This window comes from Centruroides sculpturatus, unplaced genomic scaffold (genome assembly GCF_000671375.1).
Source record: "Centruroides sculpturatus isolate CEXI.00-Female unplaced genomic scaffold, Cexi_2.0 scaffold680, whole genome shotgun sequence".
Classification (NCBI taxonomy): domain Eukaryota; kingdom Metazoa; phylum Arthropoda; class Arachnida; order Scorpiones; family Buthidae; genus Centruroides; species Centruroides sculpturatus.
Window position 1 is genome coordinate 17180 of NW_019384843.1, and position 20270 is coordinate 37449.

A 20270-nucleotide genomic window follows, 5' to 3' on the forward strand; every position below is an offset into this window, starting at 1 on the left:
TGATTCCGAATAAGAACTTCAAAATGTTTAAAATTCACTCATGTCTCAATATTAAACATCCAGATATAAGTAGAAAAAGAAGATGAGAGATTGATACACGATTTGCAAAACTAAGAAACCGATGTTAATTTGAGGAAGAAGCGTAATGGGCTCGTTAAGAACCCATTTAGCTTGTCCCTCAACCAAAAAACACATTGTTATATTCTTCATCATCAATTTGAGATGAACAAACACCGAATTGAACAGATGTCTTGAGCAGTTTATCCAGAAAATTCCAGATGATTTATTAATAGATTATCTAGGATATTCTGGACTCGGATCCTATTCGAATCCAGATTTTTATGGATAAACTATTAATAAATCATCGATATTATCATATTAGATACTTGTTATAATCTATTGCTTTGTTGCATTGATTTTGAATAAGAAGAACTTCACAACGTTTAAAATTCAGTCGTGACTCAACATTAAACATCTAAGATATAAATATAAGTAGAAAAAGAAGATGATAGATTGATATATGATCTGCAAAGCTGTTAGTGGAGAAAAACACATTTTTAAACCTTAAAGTATAAAATATATTTGAACATTTGCTAATGCCATTTTTATGCGGAAGATTTTTTTTAATGGAGAAGACATCTTATGATACGGAATTAGATTAAAAACACACTCGAAGAATCGTTAAATTAATTAAATAAAATTTATTTCAACTAAAATATATGGTGAAATAAACAGGAAATTGCTGCTTATGAATTTTCTTCGAGTAGAGAGCAACTGAAATTCCTATCATCCGCATCATTTCTCTTCCTAATGACAAGTGGAGGAAAAATCTACGCTGCTGTATAATCAAATTTCAAGCAAAGTAAATTCAAGAATTGCCAACTTTTCTACGTCTGAAGGCATCTACTTTCGATTTTCGATAGTCATTTGAAGGTCTCTTCATCGATTTTCGAATATTTTTCGAATAAGATACAAGCGATTTCGTCTCAAACAACGATAGGAAAATTTATTGAAGTGTTTCTTATTATATTTTTATATTTAAAAAGTTTATTTATTACAAATATAAATTTATAGAACGTTAAGAAAAAAGAAATAGAAATTGAATTAATTAAGTTTTCTTTTTAAAAAAGTCATTTTTAGGACATTTTTTTAAAGCCAAAACTTAGCTTCTATCTAGTTGAGTTGAAGGTGTTGATGCTTTCTTTTGTCAGCTATTTCCTCTTATCGTTTCATTCAGCACATTTCTCTTCATCCTCTTTATCTCGAATCGTATGTCTCCCTTCTCACAACTTTATTCCCAGTCTTCCGGGGATTTACCTTCATCTTTATTATCAGTTAAGGTCATTGGATTAATTTATATCCTGTTGAAAATCATTCGTCTCTTGTTAAATTTTCTTGTTTAAAAATTCTAAATTTAATTTATCTTTTCTACTTTAATTCCAGCATCTTTTATCTCTATATTTCATCTAATTTTTTAATCACTTTTTAGGACTATTTCTGAAGAGAAAATGTAATCTGTAATGTTATCTTGAGTAAATTAATGGGTTTTCTGTTACTTTTCTAGGATTTATGCCAGATATTGTTAATGTGTACTGCATTAGTTTCATAGAAATCAATCAAATCCATCCTTTCTTTCTGTCAAACAGATGCTACAATATATCTTAATAATCTTGATAAGTAGCATTATTATATATAGATTTAAAGATTTGAATATATTTTCCCAAAATTATCATTATTTAAATTTTAAAAATCATAATAATTATCTCTTTTCTCCATAAAAATAAAAATGATAATTAGGAGAATATTTGAGAATTAAATAATTTATGATCTTCACAAACATCTGCTATAATTTGAAATTTATGATTTTCAAATTTATTTTAAAAATCATTATCAAAATTTTATTAAAAATTTATTTTTTAAATACAAAATAAAGTTATTTTTTTTCTTAATGTGAGATGCTATCAAGAAGAAGAAGAGGAGGAGGAACAGGAGGAGGAGAAGCTACAACTCATCAATAGAAGAAAAGGTTATCTGAATCTAATCAAGGATCGAGTTAATTCTTTCTTGTGGTAAGTCAAAGATAAAAATTACTTTGATATCTAAGTTAGTCCTATAATTATCCCGTTAATGATTAAGAGATAATTCGTCTCCTCATTAGGAATTTGTGTAAGAAAAAAAGATAAACATCTTTAGAGTATCAAAGCAATTTTATCAAAAATTCATAGGAAAATTCATTATTTATTCAATAGGAATTCATAGGAAATAATTCTTAGAAAGTCATAAGTGTTCGTAGAATCTCGCAGGAAAGTTAATTAAGAAATTTAGGCTATAGGAATTCATAGGAAAGGAATTCGTCGTACTGTCGGTTTATAGAAATTCATTATAAGATTAATTAATTCATAGAAATTTACAGGAATTCATAGGAAAGAAATTGATAGTAAGATTAATTAGTTTATAGGAATTTATAAGAAGATTAATGAATTGAGATTGGAAACATCCTGACTAATTAATTGATTTTTATATTTTGTCTGCTATTTAATTTTATTTTTGCATCAATATCGCGATACGTACTTAACTTTGAAAAGTGGAACTCTTAGAGAATTGAATTGGAAAATCGTATTGTATTACTTCTTCGATATGATATTCCGATTATTGATCCAAGTTATCCGATAGAAATAACTTTATCCGGATGTTCTATGTTTACTTTTACAGAAGGTAAAGGTTACAGACATTTGACCCACTACTTGAAAGAGAGAGAGAGACGTTAAAGTCAGCTTAAGGGAATTTGGATGCCTTAAAAGTAGTTATTTTTTAAGACAACTCACAGAAAAGAAATGATATTTTACTTTTATTTTTAGAAAATTATACTTTATTTTTGTGTTTTAAAAAAATTTTAAAGTTTTTATAAAATTAACATCTGAAAAGTTCTACTTTATTTAAACACAAGTTTCTTGATTAACTTAAATTGAACTGCTCAAGTTCTAAGACAACTGTTGCACTCTAGATGCAATTTTATCGTGTTTTTTTATAATAAATTATACTTTAATTCTGTTTTAAAGTAATTTTAATTAAAAATAAATAAATATTTTAAGATTATTTCATGAGTAATATCTAAAAAATTCAGTTTAAACAAAGGTTTCTACACGTTGAAATACAATTCATGTCTAAAGACAACTCTTAGAAACAAGACAAAATTTTACAATTTTATAGCTTATTTTTATATTTTAAAGTCTATTTAATCGAAGAAATAAGTAATTTTAATTATTATAAAATCAAATTATAAAAAATTTACTAAATAAAATCTTTTTTTATATTTGATATGATACTGCCAAATCTCATCATCATCTTAACAAAATCTGGCAAACTCTCCTGTTATTTTTCGATCGATGAAGCAAAATAACTAACGTTACATTTTATAAAATCTTGAATATTATGAAAACATCTTTAATTAACTCTCGGTTTCGGCAATTTCTAGAAAAATAAATAAAGTCATTTTATATTATTATATTGCTTATTTATAGCCTAGATAAACAGGAAAATATCCTTAAAATTATATAGAATATTTTAAATATTCAATAAAAACAAAGAAAATAACTTATTAAAGTTATAATATATGACGTTGTATTATAAAGTACCCAAAGGATTTTGAACTAGATTCGTTCTTGTGCTTTAATTTCTCTTATTTATCTACTCGAGTCGAGATAAATTCAAAAATTAATTAAATATTACATATTTTTTTAATATAAAAATAAAGAAAACTTGATTATTTATTGATTAAAAAAATGTAGAAATAACATACGCCGAATGCATAAATTATTATTATTACTTTATCAAATGATCCCCTTTCTACCTCAAAAGAGAACACGAAGATGAATGTTTGTGCAGGGAGAAAAATATAATTAAAGTAAGAAAATCTTTATAAATTTATTAAAAAATATGCATTTTTATTTGTTAATTTTGTTTTTGTTTTAATTATTTACGAATTTTTCTTTTTATATTTCCGCTTCTGGTTATTTATAGAAACGATAACAATAACTCTGTCTTTCTATAAATAGATTTCGGCTGATGCTACTGAAAAAAATAAAATAAAAATAGCGTTAGATAGGGATAAATTCCTTTCAAAATATCCCTGTAAATCAATTCTATTTTGATTTTATTTAGGGATTTTTTTTTTGTAAATTTATTCTTCCTTCCGTTACTTTAAACCCCGTACTTTATTACAACCGGGTTTTTTTTCTCTAAATTTTCGTTATTTTCTCGTTATTCGCAGCAATTTCGTTGGGATTTTTATACATAAAAAATATATTGGAATAAAAATATATGTAAAATTGTCTCGTATAGCATCGTTTAAATAAATTTCCTCATCCTTCTCTGCTCTGGAGATTCCAATGTAGATGTTGAATATGTTAAGTCTCAAAATGCCATAATCTATTTATATACATAGATTTTCTTACGAAAGCTTCCTATATATACAGATTTTAAACATATTACTATATAGTATATAGTATAACGATAGTAATGAATTTTATAATAAGAAGTGACAGATTTAGAAAGATAGATGACGTTCTTATAACTAAAAGCTGTTTTGAATGAAGGAATGATAAAATACCGTGATGTTTTCTTTATATTTTTTAAACTAGAACTAAATTTAAATGTGTTTTTGACAAAAAAAGCATTCGATCGAGCAGTTTTTTGGTAAAAAAGTGCAGTTTTTGTGCTTACGAATCATCGCTTCAGCACAAGGATAATGTCAAACAAATGGTATTTCCAGTTTAAAAAACCGAATCTAGAGTTTTAAATTTGTGTTATTTTTGAATTTTTATAAATAAATTCTGTTATTTTTAGTAATATATAATAATTTACCGTTTATTAGTTCTATTAATTGAATTATAACCAGCATTTTATACTCCTTTAAGTTACCTAGATAGGCGCAGACTTTTACGTAAAAAATATCAAATTTTTTTGTTTATTAATCTTTATAAAATTAAATTAAATATAAAATACGCGAAAAAGAAATTAATTTTAAGTAATAAAAATCCATTTATATTCTCTAGAATTGCCGAGAAAGAGAGGCAATTTCGTTCGATTTATCCGAAGAGAATCAAAGAAGAAGATGGAAATGTAATTAAATATAATAAGAAATGAAGATGTTACGTCTTTTGTATTAAATAAAGATAATGATATTTTAGTAGAAAACGAAGAAAATAGCTGATTAAAACGATCTGTATGGCTGATTAAGCAGATGACGGTTGGAAAATATTGGTCGATGCTAAAAATAGAAACGAATTGCAACTGTTGTCTTAGAAGGAAACGATTGAATTCCTCTGGTACTACTGTGCCACTTGTTGAAGTAATCAAATAAAATTGAATTCAAGAAACGACCGAAAGAAAAAGAAAAATAATCTTATTTTTTCTCTTAAAAAACTAGAAATTTCGCGCGCTAATTTATCAAAATTCAATTTAATTTAATACGCTCATTTTTATACTTCAAAAAATTGAATTTTTTTTAAACAAGTGGAAAGACGTCGATGTGAATTTCAAGTAGAAAAAAGAATAAAATAAATTCCCTTAATGGTCTTTCCTTGTAAGAAATACTCTTTTGCATTCGAAATTATAGAGAATTGAATGAGTTAATTCGATCCTTTCTATATTTATCATAGGGACTAACCGTAAGGGAAAGCCACAGGCAACGATTACAGAATTGATCCGAATGCAATCAAGTTGATTTCGTAAATTTCTTCGGAATTTATGCATTAAAAATAAAAAAAAAAAAACTTAACAAAATCACTGAATAATTTTTCTCCCCTTATGATGAATTAGTTGGCGTTTTGTACGTAAGAATACTTTGTATTCCTCTTCCATTTCCCATGACGTAAGCAGTCACTCAATCAGAATTGATCCGTTGGATTGAATTAAATCACGTGCTTACTCGACTTTGTTTGCCATCCAGACCAAGTTTTCTTTACCTGTCACTAAAGCGAAATAAAAAGAAAATAACCCATTCGCCTTTTTTTAATTTATATTGTTGCTGTATTCGATTTCGTTACTTAATATACAGGGTAGCCCGAAAGTCAGCTAACCGTTTTAGAACCTAAATTCTAAATATCTATTCGTATAGCTGAACACACGTAAAACACAACGGTTAACTGACTTTTAGGCCACCCAGACGTGTTACGATACTAAACTCTTACTTCCCTTCTACTCTAGTGATGATACATATCGAGAGAGCCCCAAACTCTAATCTTCTTCTACCGCGTATTAAGAGAGGCCCCCTCGTCGAACGGGGCCCTAAACTTACGCGCGAATCTGGCACTCTATATATATTTAGATATAAACGTTAAAGATGAATCTTTATTGGTATAGATGCTGTCACTTATCATTGAGGAACACAAAGAAGCATAAGAATTGACATTCTGGTGACAGGTTTGTATCAGAAGTGACAAGCAGGACACGGTTTAAATTCGCATCAATGACATTTTCTGTCTGAAATTTAGTTTATCAACTCGAATAAAAACATCTTTAAAGATGTCCCAAGTCGTGTTGACACATTTTACAGTGGAATTTCAAAGGGAGGGGGAAAAGTCTAGAAAAAATGTAAAATTTATAAATAATGCTGTATATTAAACTATTCAAAATCCTTTTCTACACTTTTCCATGCGAAAATAAATTCTGGGACAATTTAATATGTAAATTTTAAGCTGTATATGTGATTAAATACCTTAAAAAATGGAGGGATAAATATATTTATCGGCGCTTGTTTGCGATATGATGAATATAAAAGTGTTAAGGACATTTCGGTGACATAACTCCATCAACGTCGCTACTCATTTGCATATCGATCGAATTTTCTCGGAATCTATTCTATCTTAAGGGATTAATGGTATTTAAGTTCGAGTACGATAGCTTTAGGATAAGGAAATAACATGAAGTAAGGCATCAGTTCGAATTAATTAAGGAAATCACATACGCATTTTTAATTAGTCGAGTTTTAAAAAAATAGAAAATTTATGACTTTTCCTAATAAACAGTAGTATTTATGCTTAAAAAAGCGAAGAAACTAACTTTAAAAATGTATTTTATGATTTTATTGTGATAAAATTCGAGTACAATAACCTATTATTTAAAAAAAAACAACTGGCCAGCTCATTGGTCAGTTTGAATTGATTATGTTAATGAGATGCGCATTTATAATTAGTCGATTTTAACGATTATAAAAAAAAACTGACTATATTTGAATAAAAATTAGTATTTATGCTTCAATAAGTGAAAACAATAACTGAAAAAATCTATTTTATGAATTTATTGTGATAAAATCCGAATACAATGCTCTATTAAAAAAAATTCTTTTTAATCTGATCAGCTCATTGGTCAGTTTGAATTGATTATGATAATGAGATGCGCATTTTTAATTAGCCGATTTAGACAGAATAAAAGTTATTACTGTATTTAAAATACATAAAAATAAACAGATTTTAAATTTAAATTTATGTATGTACTCATTTTTATGCATGACAGATAGAACAGAAAAATGTGCTGTAATAAAATGCCTTAATGCAATGGAGTAAATATCTACTTGAATAATGATAGACTGCTTCAATGAAGCAATGCAGTGCTGTTGCTTCTGAATGCATCCAATAACAATACTGACATGTTGAGAATATCATGTGATATCAACTTGTTCAGTAAATAGTCTCACTAAATAAGTTGATACCACATAGTATTCTTGACATATTCATGTTGCTACTTACAAGATCTAAAACCAGAATAGTTGCCAATAGACAGTGTTGGCAATCTTGTATGAACTATTTATAAACAATTTTAAAAGTAAATTTATTGAATTTTGCTGTATTTGTTTTATTTTTACTTTTAAACATTTTTGACCACTTATTTTGCCACTTTAGGCAGTCACCTCATTGCCTCACCCATCAAACCAACTCTGTGGAAATGGTATACATAGAGAGAAGTGTGGAAAGAAGAAAGCAAAAGTAACAGCTAACAGCTTATTAGGGATAAATATTGACAACAGTTAAAGTTTCTTTTAGTTAAGTGTAAATAAGTATTTTAAATTGTAGCTAACAACGAAATCTTTTAAATTTGAATTTTCTTTTTAATTTAATAATGTTTGAATGATCAGTTCTAAATTCATGGAAATTAGATAATTTTTTGAAATGTGTTTAAAGCCTTTAATATGGGCTTATCAGCCCAAAAATACTTAAGTTAGAAATTTATGTGCAATTAGGATATTCCTGGAAAGCTAAAAGGAATGATTTATATAGATGTATTTATTTATTTTCCAATTTTCATTATCTCATGTTTTCTAATGAAACTCAATGCCATTACTGTATGCTTGCATTTTCACAATATATACAAATACAAATTTGTTTACATTGCACTGATCTTATTCATTGACTCAATCATTGGCATGAAATGTTTGAACAATATTTAAGTTGAATCACTAGTCNAATTGTAGCTTTACATCTAATGGAATTAGTTTGCATTACTTGGATTTAGACCTAATAATTATCAGAGTAAACTGTACTGATTATAATTGTTTGCATTTATTAATAACGCTAAAGACATAATATAATATAGGTCTACAATCGCGCTCGAGAATTACTGAGAAAGGAATTAATGTTCCTTATAGAAAAAAAGATAAGAGAGTTTTTCTGAATTTTTTATATAAGTCTTTCTATACATTTATAGAGTAACCTATTTAAAAATATAATTGAAAAGACGTTACAAGTAGGCGTTAGAGTCTAGAAAAATGTCTATTTTAAATGATAAAATTTCCAAATTTAAGTATGTTTGTCCCGAAGGTCGACATTCTTTAGAATTTATTTAACTGGCCTCTGGAGGGCAGGTGGGCTGTACAGATAAAAAGTCTTTACTTTATTTTCTCTTCAACTTCATCCTCCTCCTGCATCTTCTGTGTTTATGAACAAGAATAATTGCCAAGTGGCTCGATGACAGTTTTTTTTTTCTTTTCGTTTTAAAGCACAACAGACAATTGTTTATTTCTAAATTTCCCATTAATTTATAAAGACGAGTTATTTATGGGTAAATACACGCAATAGCTTCCGAGACAGACTCAAATTTAGGGTTATGTTAGGGATTTTGAGATGTTTTGGGGATTTTATGGGAGCTGCTTTAAAGGTTTCGGGAGTTTAGTTAATAGTTTTGATGTTTTTTTGGGGGGTGTTTACGTTGTAGGATTTTGAGGGTTTTCTTGGGGAATATGCTGGTAATTTCGGAGATTTTTATGAGGATTATGGTAAATGTTTTAGTAGTTATGGTGGTGTTTTTTGAGGGGATTATGCTGTGGTTTTTGGTAAGTTGTGTGGTGTTTTAAGGTTCTTTTGGGATTATGCTATGGTTTTTGAAGGTTGTGTTAGTGTTTTAAAGGTTTTTGGGGAGTTATTTTGGGTTTTAAGGGTTTTTTTGGATTACGTTGTGGGTTTTTCGAAGGTTTAAGGATTTTTTGAAATATGTTGGTAATTTTTGCAATTTTTATGGGATTATGTTGAGAAATTTGAGAGTTAAGTTGAGAGTTTGGAAAATTTTGGGAGTTCACGTCGCGGATTTATCGAGTTTTGTATTGAGTTTTTGGCGTATTTTAGGGGTTTTGGGGATACGTTGCAAGATTTTGGGGGTTTTTTTTAGTCTGAATTATTGAGAAAGTTTAAATACCATGTATTATATCTTACATACAACTTACTAAAAATAATTTTCTAAAATAGAAATTGTAATTTTTCTTTGAATTTTAATTGTGTTTTACTTGTAATAAATTGCCTGGATGTTTTTAAAATAAATAAATAAACGTAAAATAAATATTTAATTAAGTAAATGCATGTATTCTTCTGTGTTAATGATAATAAATGACGTTAAATAAACAAGCAATTTAATTGACTAATTAAATAGCCAATCAGTTATCGCAGTTTAAAAATTTAAATTTCATATTGTGCTGTGTGACGTCGAAGAGCAGAATTTAAAGAAATTTAACGATCCCTTTGAGTATAGAAAGTTTTAATAAAATAATAACTATTTTTGGGATAAATTATCATCAATAATGTTCTCCATGAATTGTTTACTGCTTAAATTTAGCCATAATTTTAGATAATTAACAGAATTATATGATTTTCTTCCAGCGATAAGATTTATTATTATTAGTCTAGCCTGTTCGAAAAGTTTCGTTGAAGGATAGAATTATTTTCTGTTAATTATCTCTAAATCTATATTTATAAATTCAGTATATTCCTCAAATTTATCATTTTAATGAATATATAAACTGTTAGTTATATTTTTCAATTACAGATGGCAGCACGTGTAATATTTTTAAAATCTATAGTTTTTTTTAATTACGTCATTTTTAATATTTTAAGAAAATAAAAGTTTTAGAAAATAATAATATATTATAACTTTAAAATATGTATTATTTACTTTTTTATACTTGATATATTTCGATTCAAATTAGATCTATAATTGAAAGAAATATGTAAAATTAAAACAATAATAATTTAAAGTAAGTAACAATAAATATTTTTTTTCGATTTAATTCGTAATTAGATGAGTTAATTTTCATTAATAATAAAATAACTTTACGTTAAAATTTAAATAAAATCGAATTTGATGAATTAACCAATCATAAGAAAGATAAATTCAAAAAAATTCAAAAAGAGCCAATAAGGCAATCAACGTATTCAATTCCGCAATATCGAAATATCTAAAACACTATTGGTTATTAATTATAATAAATATTCAAATAATTTTATAGTTAAACTTATTTGAAATTATTCAAACGATTCACAAAAGATTAATAAATAAAATAAGTTAAAATTGTTAATTTTAGATTTTTAATTAATTAACCGAAGCGAGTATTATGTATANTTGAAGTAATCAAATAAAATTGAATTCAAGAAACGACCGAAAGAAAAATAAAAATAATCTTATTTTTTTCTCTTAAAAAACTAGAAATTTCGCGCGCTAATTTATCAAAATTCAATTTAATTTAATACGCTCATTTTTATACTTCAAAAAATTGAATTTTTTTTAAACAAGTGGAAAGACGTCGATGTGAATTTCAAGTAGAAAAAAGAATAAAATAAATTCCCTTAATGGTCTTTCCTTGTAAGAAATACTCTTTTGCATTCGAAATTATAGAGAATTGAATGAGTTAATTCGATCCTTTCTATATTTATCATAGGGACTAACCGTAAGGGAAAGCCACAGGCAACGATTACAGAATTGATCCGAATGCAATCAAGTTGATTTCGTAAATTTCTTCGGAATTTATGCATTAAAAGATATTGGAATAAAAATATATGTAAAATTGTCTCGTATAGCATCGTTTAAATAAATTTCCTCATCCTTCTCTGCTCTGGAGATTCCAATGTAGATGTTGAATATGTTAAGTCTCAAAATGCCATAATCTATTTATATACATAGATTTTCTTACGAAAGCTTCCTATATATACAGATTTTAAACATATTACTATATGATATAACGATAGTAATGAATTTTATAATAAGAAGTGACAGATTTAGAAAGATAGATGACGTTCTTATAACTAAAAGCTGTTTTGAATGAAGGAATGATAAAATACCGTGATGTTTTCTTTATATTTTTTAAACTAGAACTAAATTTAAATGTGTTTTTGACAAAAAAAGCATTCGATCGAGCAGTTTTTTGGTAAAAAAGTGCAGTTTTTGTGCTTACGAATCATCGCTTCAGCACAAGGATAATGTCAAACAAATGGTATTTCCAGTTAAAAAAACCGAATCTAGAGTTTTAAATTTGTGTTATTTTTGAATTTTTATAAATAAATTCTGTTATTTTTAGTAATATATAATAATTTACCGTTTATTAGTTCTATTAATTGAATTATAACCAGCATTTTATACTCCTTTAAGTTACCTAGATAGGCGCAGACTTTTACGTAAAAAATATCAAATTTTTTTGTTTATTAATCTTTATAAAATTAAATTAAATATAAAATACGCGAAAAAGAAATTAATTTTAAGTAATAAAAATCCATTTATATTCTCTAGAATTGCCGAGAAAGAGAGGCAATTTCGTTCGATTTATCCGAAGAGAATCAAAGAAGAAGATGGAAATGTAATTAAATATAATAAGAAATGAAGATGTTACGTCTTTTGTATTAAATAAAGATAATGATATTTTAGTAGAAAACGAAGAAAATAGCTGATTAAAACGATCTGTATGGCTGATTAAGCAGATGACGGTTGGAAAATATTGGTCGATGCTAAAAATAGAAACGAATTGCAACTGTTGTCTTAGAAGGAAACGATTGAATTCCTCTGGTACTACTGTGCCACTTGTTGAAGTAATCAAATAAAATTGAATTCAAGAAACGACCGAAAGAAAAAGAAAAATAATCTTATTTTTTCTCTTAAAAAACTAGAAATTTCGCGCGCTAATTTATCAAAATTCAATTTAATTTAATCCGCTCATTTTTATACTTCAAAAAATTGAATTTTTTTTAAACAAGTGGAAAGACGTCGATGTGAATTTCAAGTAGAAAAAAGAATAAAATAAATTCCCTTAATGGTCTTTCCTTGTAAGAAATACTCTTTTGCATTCGAAATTATAGAGAATTGAATGAGTTAATTCGATCCTTTCTATATTTATCATAGGGACTAACCGTAAGGGAAAGCCACAGGCAACGATTACAGAATTGATCCGAATGCAATCAAGTTGATTTCGTAAATTTCTTCGGAATTTATGCATTAAAAATAAAAAAAAAAACTTAACAAAATCACTGAATATTTTTTCTCCCCTTATGATGAATTAGTTGGCGTTTTGTACGTAAGAAATACTTTGTATTCCTCTTCCATTTCCCATGACGTAAGCAGTCACTCAATCAGAATTGATCCGTTGGATTGAATTAAATCACGTGCTTACTCGACTTTGTTTGCCATCCAGACCAAGTTTTCTTTACCTGTCACTAAAGCGAAATAAAAAGAAAATAACCCATTCGCCTTTTTTTAATTTATATTGTTGCTGTATTCGATTTCGTTACTTAATATACAGGGTAGCCCGAAAGTCAGCTAACCGTTTTAGAACCTAAATTCTAAATATCTATTCGTATAGCTGAACACACGTAAAACACAACGGTTAACTGACTTTTAGGCCACCCAGACGTGTTACGATACTAAACTCTTACTTCCCTTCTACTCTAGTGATGATACATATCAAGAGAGCCCCAAACTCTAATCTTCTTCTACCGCGTATTAAGAGAGGCCCCCTCGTCGAACGGGGCCCTAAACTTACGCGCGAATCTGGCACTCTATATATATTTAGATATAAACGTTAAAGATGAATCTTTATTGGTATAGATGCTGTCACTTATCATTGAGGAACACAAAGAAGCATAAGAATTGACATTCTGGTGACAGGTTTGTATCAGAAGTGACAAGCAGGACACGGTTTAAATTCGTATCAATGACATTTTCTGTCTGAAATTTAGTTTATCAACTCGAATAAAAACATCTTTAAAGATGTCCCAAGTCGTGTTGACACATTTTACAGTGGAATTTCAAAGGGAGGGGGAAAAGTCTAGAAAAATGTAAAATTTATAAATAATACTGTATATTAAACTATTCAAAATCCTTTTCTACACTTTTCCATGCGAAAATAAATTCTGGGACAATTTAATATGTAAATTTTAAATTGTATATGTGATTAAATACCTTAAAAAATGGAGGGATAAATATATTTATCGGCGCTTGTTTGCGATATGATGAATATAAAAGTGTTAAGGACATTTCGGTGACATAACTCCATCAACGTCGCTACTCATTTGCATATCGATCGAATTTTCTCGGAATCTATTCTATCTTAAGGGATTAATGGTATTTAAGTTCGAGTACGATAGCTTTAGGATAAGGAAATAACATGAAGTAAGGCATCAGTTCGAATTAATTAAGGAAATCACATACGCATTTTTAATTAGTCGAGTTTTAAAAAAATAGAAAATTTATGACTTTTCCTAATAAACAGTAGTATTTATGCTTAAAAAAGCGAAGAAACTAACTTTAAAAATGTATTTTATGATTTTATTGTGATAAAATTCGAGTACAATAACCTATTATTTAAAAAAAAACAACTGGCCAGCTCATTGGTCAGTTTGAATTGATTATGTTAATGAGATGCGCATTTATAATTAGTCGATTTTAACGATTATAAAAAAAAACTGACTATATTTGAATAAAAATTAGTATTTATGCTTCAATAAGTGAAAACAATAACTGAAAAAATCTATTTTATGAATTTATTGTGATAAAATCCGAATACAATGCTCTATTAAAAAAAATTCTTTTTAATCTGATCAGCTCATTGGTCAGTTTGAATTGATTATGATAATGAGATGCGCATTTTTAATTAGCCGATTTAGACAGAATAAAAGTTATTACTGTATTTAAAATACATAAAAATAAACAGATTTTAAATTTAAATTTATGTATGTATTTTAAGTTAATAAATAATTCAATTATATTATTGAGGATTTAAAATAATTATGAAAAGAATATACAATTTTAATAATTTAATTAAATTGTAATAAATAATGGTATTAATTATCGGGGTCTTTCAGAGATCAAAAAAGGTACCATTTAACTTTTTGAGACCACCAAGAAAATAAAAAAATAGAGTTAAAATTATATTATATTAAATAAAATAATTAAATTTCACAAAAATATAGATTTTTTTATTAACATATATGAAATGAATAATTTATAAATTGTTTTGAAGCCTTTGTATAAAGCTAGTCGAGTGGCCTTCTGTGATAAGACCTGTTGAATTACCATAAAACAATGGAAATACAGGCATAGTAAATATGAAAAATTATATAATTTTATGTAAAAACGTTCATTAAAAACCAAAAATTAAGAAAAAAAATGCATTTTAATTCCTTATTAAATATAATTTATTTACTAATTTTTTAAAACAATTTGAATTTTAATTGTGTTTTACTTGTAATAAATTGCCTGGATGTTTTTAAAATAAATAAATAAACGTAAAATAAATATTTAATTAAGTAAATGCATGTATTCTTCTGTGTTAATGATAATAAATGACGTTAAATAAACAAGCAATTTAATTGACTAATTAAATAGCCAATCAGTTATCGCAGTTTAAAAATTTAAATTTCATATTGTGCTGTGTGACGTCGAAGAGCAGAATTTAAAGAAATTTAACGATCCCTTTGAGTATAGAAAGTTTTAATAAAATAATAACTATTTTTGGGATAAATTATCATCAATAATGTTCTCCATGAATTGTTTACTGCTTAAATTTAGCCATAATTTTAGATAATTAACAGAATTATATGATTTTCTTCCAGCGATAAGATTTATTATTATTAGTCTAGCCTGTTCGAAAAGTTTCGTTGAAGGATAGAATTATTTTCTGTTAATTATCTCTAAATCTATATTTATAAATTCAGTATATTCCTCAAATTTATCATTTTAATGAATATATAAACTGTTAGTTATATTTTTCAATTACAGATGGCAGCACGTGTAATATTTTTAAAATCTATAGTTTTTTTTAATTACGTCATTTTTAATATTTTAAGAAAATAAAAGTTTTAGAAAATAATAATATATTATAACTTTAAAATATGTATTATTTACTTTTTTATACTTGATATATTTCGATTCAAATTAGATCTATAATTGAAAGAAATATGTAAAATTAAAACAATAATAATTTAAAGTAAGTAACAATAAATATTTTTTTTCGATTTAATTCGTAATTAGATGAGTTAATTTTCATTAATAATAAAATAACTTTACGTTAAAATTTAAATAAAATCGAATTTGATGAATTAACCAATCATAAGAAAGATAAATTCAAAAAAATTCAAAAAGAGCCAATAAGGCAATCAACGTATTCAATTCCGCAATATCGAAATATCTAAAACACTATTGGTTATTAATTATAATAAATATTCAAATAATTTTATAGTTAAACTTATTTGAAATTATTCAAACGATTCACAAAAGATTAATAAATAAAATAAGTTAAAATTGTTAATTTTAGATTTTTAATTAATTAACCGAAGCGAGTATTATGTATAATCCTTAATTGTAGCTTTACATCTAATGGAATTAGTTTGCATTACTTGGATTTAGACCTAATAATTATCAGAGTAAACTGTACTGATTATAATTGTTTGCATTTATTAATAACGCTAAAGACATAATATAATATAGGTCTACAATCGCGCTCGAGAATTACTGAGAAAGGAATTAATGTTCCTTATAGAAAAAAAGATAAGAGAGTTTTTCTGAATTTTTTATATAAGTCTTTCTATACATTTATAGAGTAACCTATTTAAAAATATAATTGAAAAGACGTTACAAGTAGGCGTTAGAGTCTAGAAAAATGTCTATTTTAAATGATAAAATTTCCAAATTTAAGTATGTTTGTCCCGAAGGTCGACATTCTTTAGAATTTATTTAACTGGCCTCTGGAGGGCAGGTGGGCTGTACAGATAAAAAGTCTTTACTTTATTTTCTCTTCAACTTCATCCTCCTCCTGCATCTTCTGTGTTTATGAACAAGAATAATTGCCAAGTGGCTCGATGACAGTTTTTTTTTTCTTTTCGTTTTAAAGCACAACAGACAATTGTTTATTTCTAAATTTCCCATTAATTTATAAAGACGAGTTATTTATGGGTAAATACACGCAATAGCTTCCGAGACAGACTCAAATTTAGGGTTATGTTAGGGATTTTGAGATGTTTTGGGGATTTTATGGGAGCTGCTTTAAAGGTTTCGGGAGTTTAGTTAATAGTTTTGATGTTTTTTTGGGGGGTGTTTACGTTGTAGGATTTTGAGGGTTTTCTTGGGGAATATGCTGGTAATTTCGGAGATTTTTATGAGGATTATGGTAAATGTTTTAGTAGTTATGGTGGTGTTTTTTGAGGGGATTATGCTGTGGTTTTTGGTAAGTTGTGTGGTGTTTTAAGGTTCTTTTGGGATTATGCTATGGTTTTTGAAGGTTGTGTTAGTGTTTTAAAGGTTTTTGGGGAGTTATTTTGGGTTTTAAGGGTTTTTTTGGATTACGTTGTGGGTTTTTCGAAGGTTTAAGGATTTTTTGAAATATGTTGGTAATTTTTGCAATTTTTATGGGATTATGTTGAGAAATTTGAGAGTTAAGTTGAGAGTTTGGAAAATTTTGGGAGTTCACGTCGCGGATTTATCGAGTTTTGTATTGAGTTTTTGGCGTATTTTAGGGGTTTTGGGGATACGTTGCAAGATTTTGGGGGTTTTTTTTAGTCTGAATTATTGAGAAAGTTTAAATACCATGTATTATATCTTACATACAACTTACTAAAAATAATTTTCTAAAATAGAAATTGTACTTTTTCTTAAAATAAAAAAAATCGTAAATTAAAATCTTAAAATTAAAAAAAAAAACAATATTATTAAATCATTAAAGTTAAAAACCAAATATTAAATTAATTTTTATAGATTTTCCTCATTTTATCTTTATAAATTAGACATTAAAATTAAATATTTTATGCCGCCGAAATATATAAATTTAAAAAAAAATTAATTTATTATTTGAACTAGAAACTGGATTCATAAAAATCAAGTTAATTAATAATTAAATTGTATAAAAATGAAAGAAAATTTAAGATAATAATTAGCATTAATTTATTATTGAAATTTTAAAGAAATTAAAATTAAAATACATTTTAAATATCCTTTTATATAAAACGTCATAAACTAAAATAATCTTTTCCTCATCGATTGAAAATATTCAAAAATTATAATGAAAAATGCCAACTTAAGGAAATTATATTGAAAGGAGTTAAAGATTCTCTCTCTCTCTCTCATCCATTTGGAAAGATTTTCTCGAATTTTATCTTAATTTTTCTTTAAATATACGATTCTAATCATTGAAAAATAATAATTATAAGAGTATTTTATCGATGATTAATATTAAATAATCTGATAAATTATTTTAGTTTCTGTAGAAGAAATATAAGAAGTAATTTATTATTCAGTTGGAATTAATGTTTATTAATCAGTAGAATGTGACCTTCTTATATATAAAAAAAATTATATATATTATTTAGATATTGAATTATAATAAGTACTTATGTCTTCCAGAAAAAGATTTATGTCAGTCTGGAGATATAAAAAAAAGTTTATGTAAGGGAGGAAAAAAAATAGGAAAGTTAAGGCTTTACTGTATGCTTTCATGCTGACAATTTGCGAAAGAACAGTTTATAACAAGCCAAACTTTCGAAAAAGTAGTGAAGAGGAAGAAATATAGAGCCTATTTCTGAAGTTTTATATATATATATATAAACGTGAAAAATGTACCCCACACATCCCTGAATGTTTGTAAACTTTGTTTCTATTGGAAATTTTAATAAAAGTGTGGATATTTTTATTAAAAAGGAACGTTTTTTAAGCTTCTAAAATAGATTTCTCTTAGAAAGATTGCGCATTAAAGACGATAATAATTGAATCTAACGTTTTACAATTGAATTTGCTTGAATGGGGAGAGGATACTGATTTCGTTAATTGGAAGAGAATGGTGTACTGTACTGTACATATGTAACTCGTGTTATTGCTGTTGTATGTAACATCAGGTTAATGACAAATTTGTTAAATGTTATCTTTAGTTAAGTAACTTATCTTTCAATACTCCATTAATTAAATTTTGGGGTTGTAATATTGTTATTACATAAGTAGAAGTTTCTATTTACTGTATTATAAACGATTCGACTCGAGATAGAATATTTATTACGTTTTTAAACAAATTTACCACTAAAAATAATTTATTACATTATTATTTATTTCTGTACTTTATTTTACATTTTTTTTAATTATAATTTTTGCAGCCAGATTCTAAAAATTGCTGTGGAACATGCAAAGTTTTAATGTTTATATATCCATTACCATGGTGCCAGCTAAAATATTTTTAATTTAACAATAACAATTATAAAAAATAATATTCTCTAGAGCTTCTGGACCCTTTTAAATTTAAGTATATTTATCCATATTTTAATTACATTTAATTAATAATCAGACAGAAGGGACGATATACCGTACTGTACAGTACGTATCTACCCCCTTTTTTGTAGACAGAAATAAATTTAAACGATTTTAAAATGTCAACAATATTATTAAAAATCTTGAAATAATTGTACCTACCAAATAATAAGAACTCTTAGAGTTAAATTCGTAGATGAAAACATGGTTTCCTCACTGAATGAGTCCCTTAACCACTTCACCATGCGATGACGTCGAATTGACGTCACACAGCAATTCTCTTCGCTCCACCCTTACATAACCTAGATATCAGTCGATGTTTGTATATTTACACTTGTTTACGTTGACGAAATATGATTATTAACGAGATTATGCGCAATTAACATAGACACAGAATGCATAAATTGTTTTCCTTCTCGCATAACTTGCAATTAAAAATCGTATTACTTAATAAATATTTATGGAAAATATTCTTATAACTTTTACACCAATTTTTAAATATAAAATAAAAATAATAAAAATAAAAAATAAGTAAGTAAACGGGGTTTTACAGTTGCTATGGTTACCAATTGACGTCATTCTGGTGCTCGGGTCAGAGTGTACCAGCTCTTTTTTTTTTTATTTATTGTTTTATTTGGCAATGATCACAAGAGTGAAAGGAGTATTGTTTATGAATGCTCGATTCTGGGATTAAAGGAGATTTAATCATATTTTTTTTTCTATTCGTTATTTTAGATATTGCAAACTGAGCAGGAAACTAATATTAATTCTATATTAAAATTGCACCCACGGAGATTTGCAAGAGTAATAATCGAGTCGCAATTGCAGTCAATTTTAATCAATTCACTTAAATAAAATCAGAATATATTAGAAAATAATACCTTCCTGGCTTAATAAACTAAAGAGAAAATTTAGCATTTTAGCAATAAGAAAAATTTTTAATCATTTATTTATATTTTTGTACGAAATTCTCTATTACGAGCGTATAATTTTATAAAGTTAAAAATCGTCTCCGGACTTTATCGACTTTTATAGCTTTTGTATGGCGAAGAATGTGTTTTTCTAATGAATATTTTATGCAATATTTGTTTTGTTTTTCGGTCTTTTATTCGTTTTAGGATTCTTAAACGAGTTAGAGCTTCGGGACGGGCGTTAAAGCAAATGATTTCTATTTGGCATCCACTTTCTAAATTAATTTTAAACAGGTGCCCGTATTTAATGCTCGAGCGCTCTTCAAT

The 20270-nt window shown here is 26.7% G+C and overlaps 1 long non-coding RNA gene across 1 annotated transcript; it reads right to left on the reverse strand.

The window, feature by feature from the left end:
* Nucleotides 1–3382: 3382 nt before the first annotated feature.
* On the reverse strand, nt 3383–19315 carry LOC111630352. Its single transcript, XR_002757507.1, has 2 exons — nt 19195–19315; nt 3383–3471 (listed from the first exon to the last, which is right to left on the reverse strand). It is a non-coding gene; the product is annotated as an uncharacterized LOC111630352 (long non-coding RNA).
* Between the last annotated feature and the right edge of the window lie 955 nt (nt 19316–20270).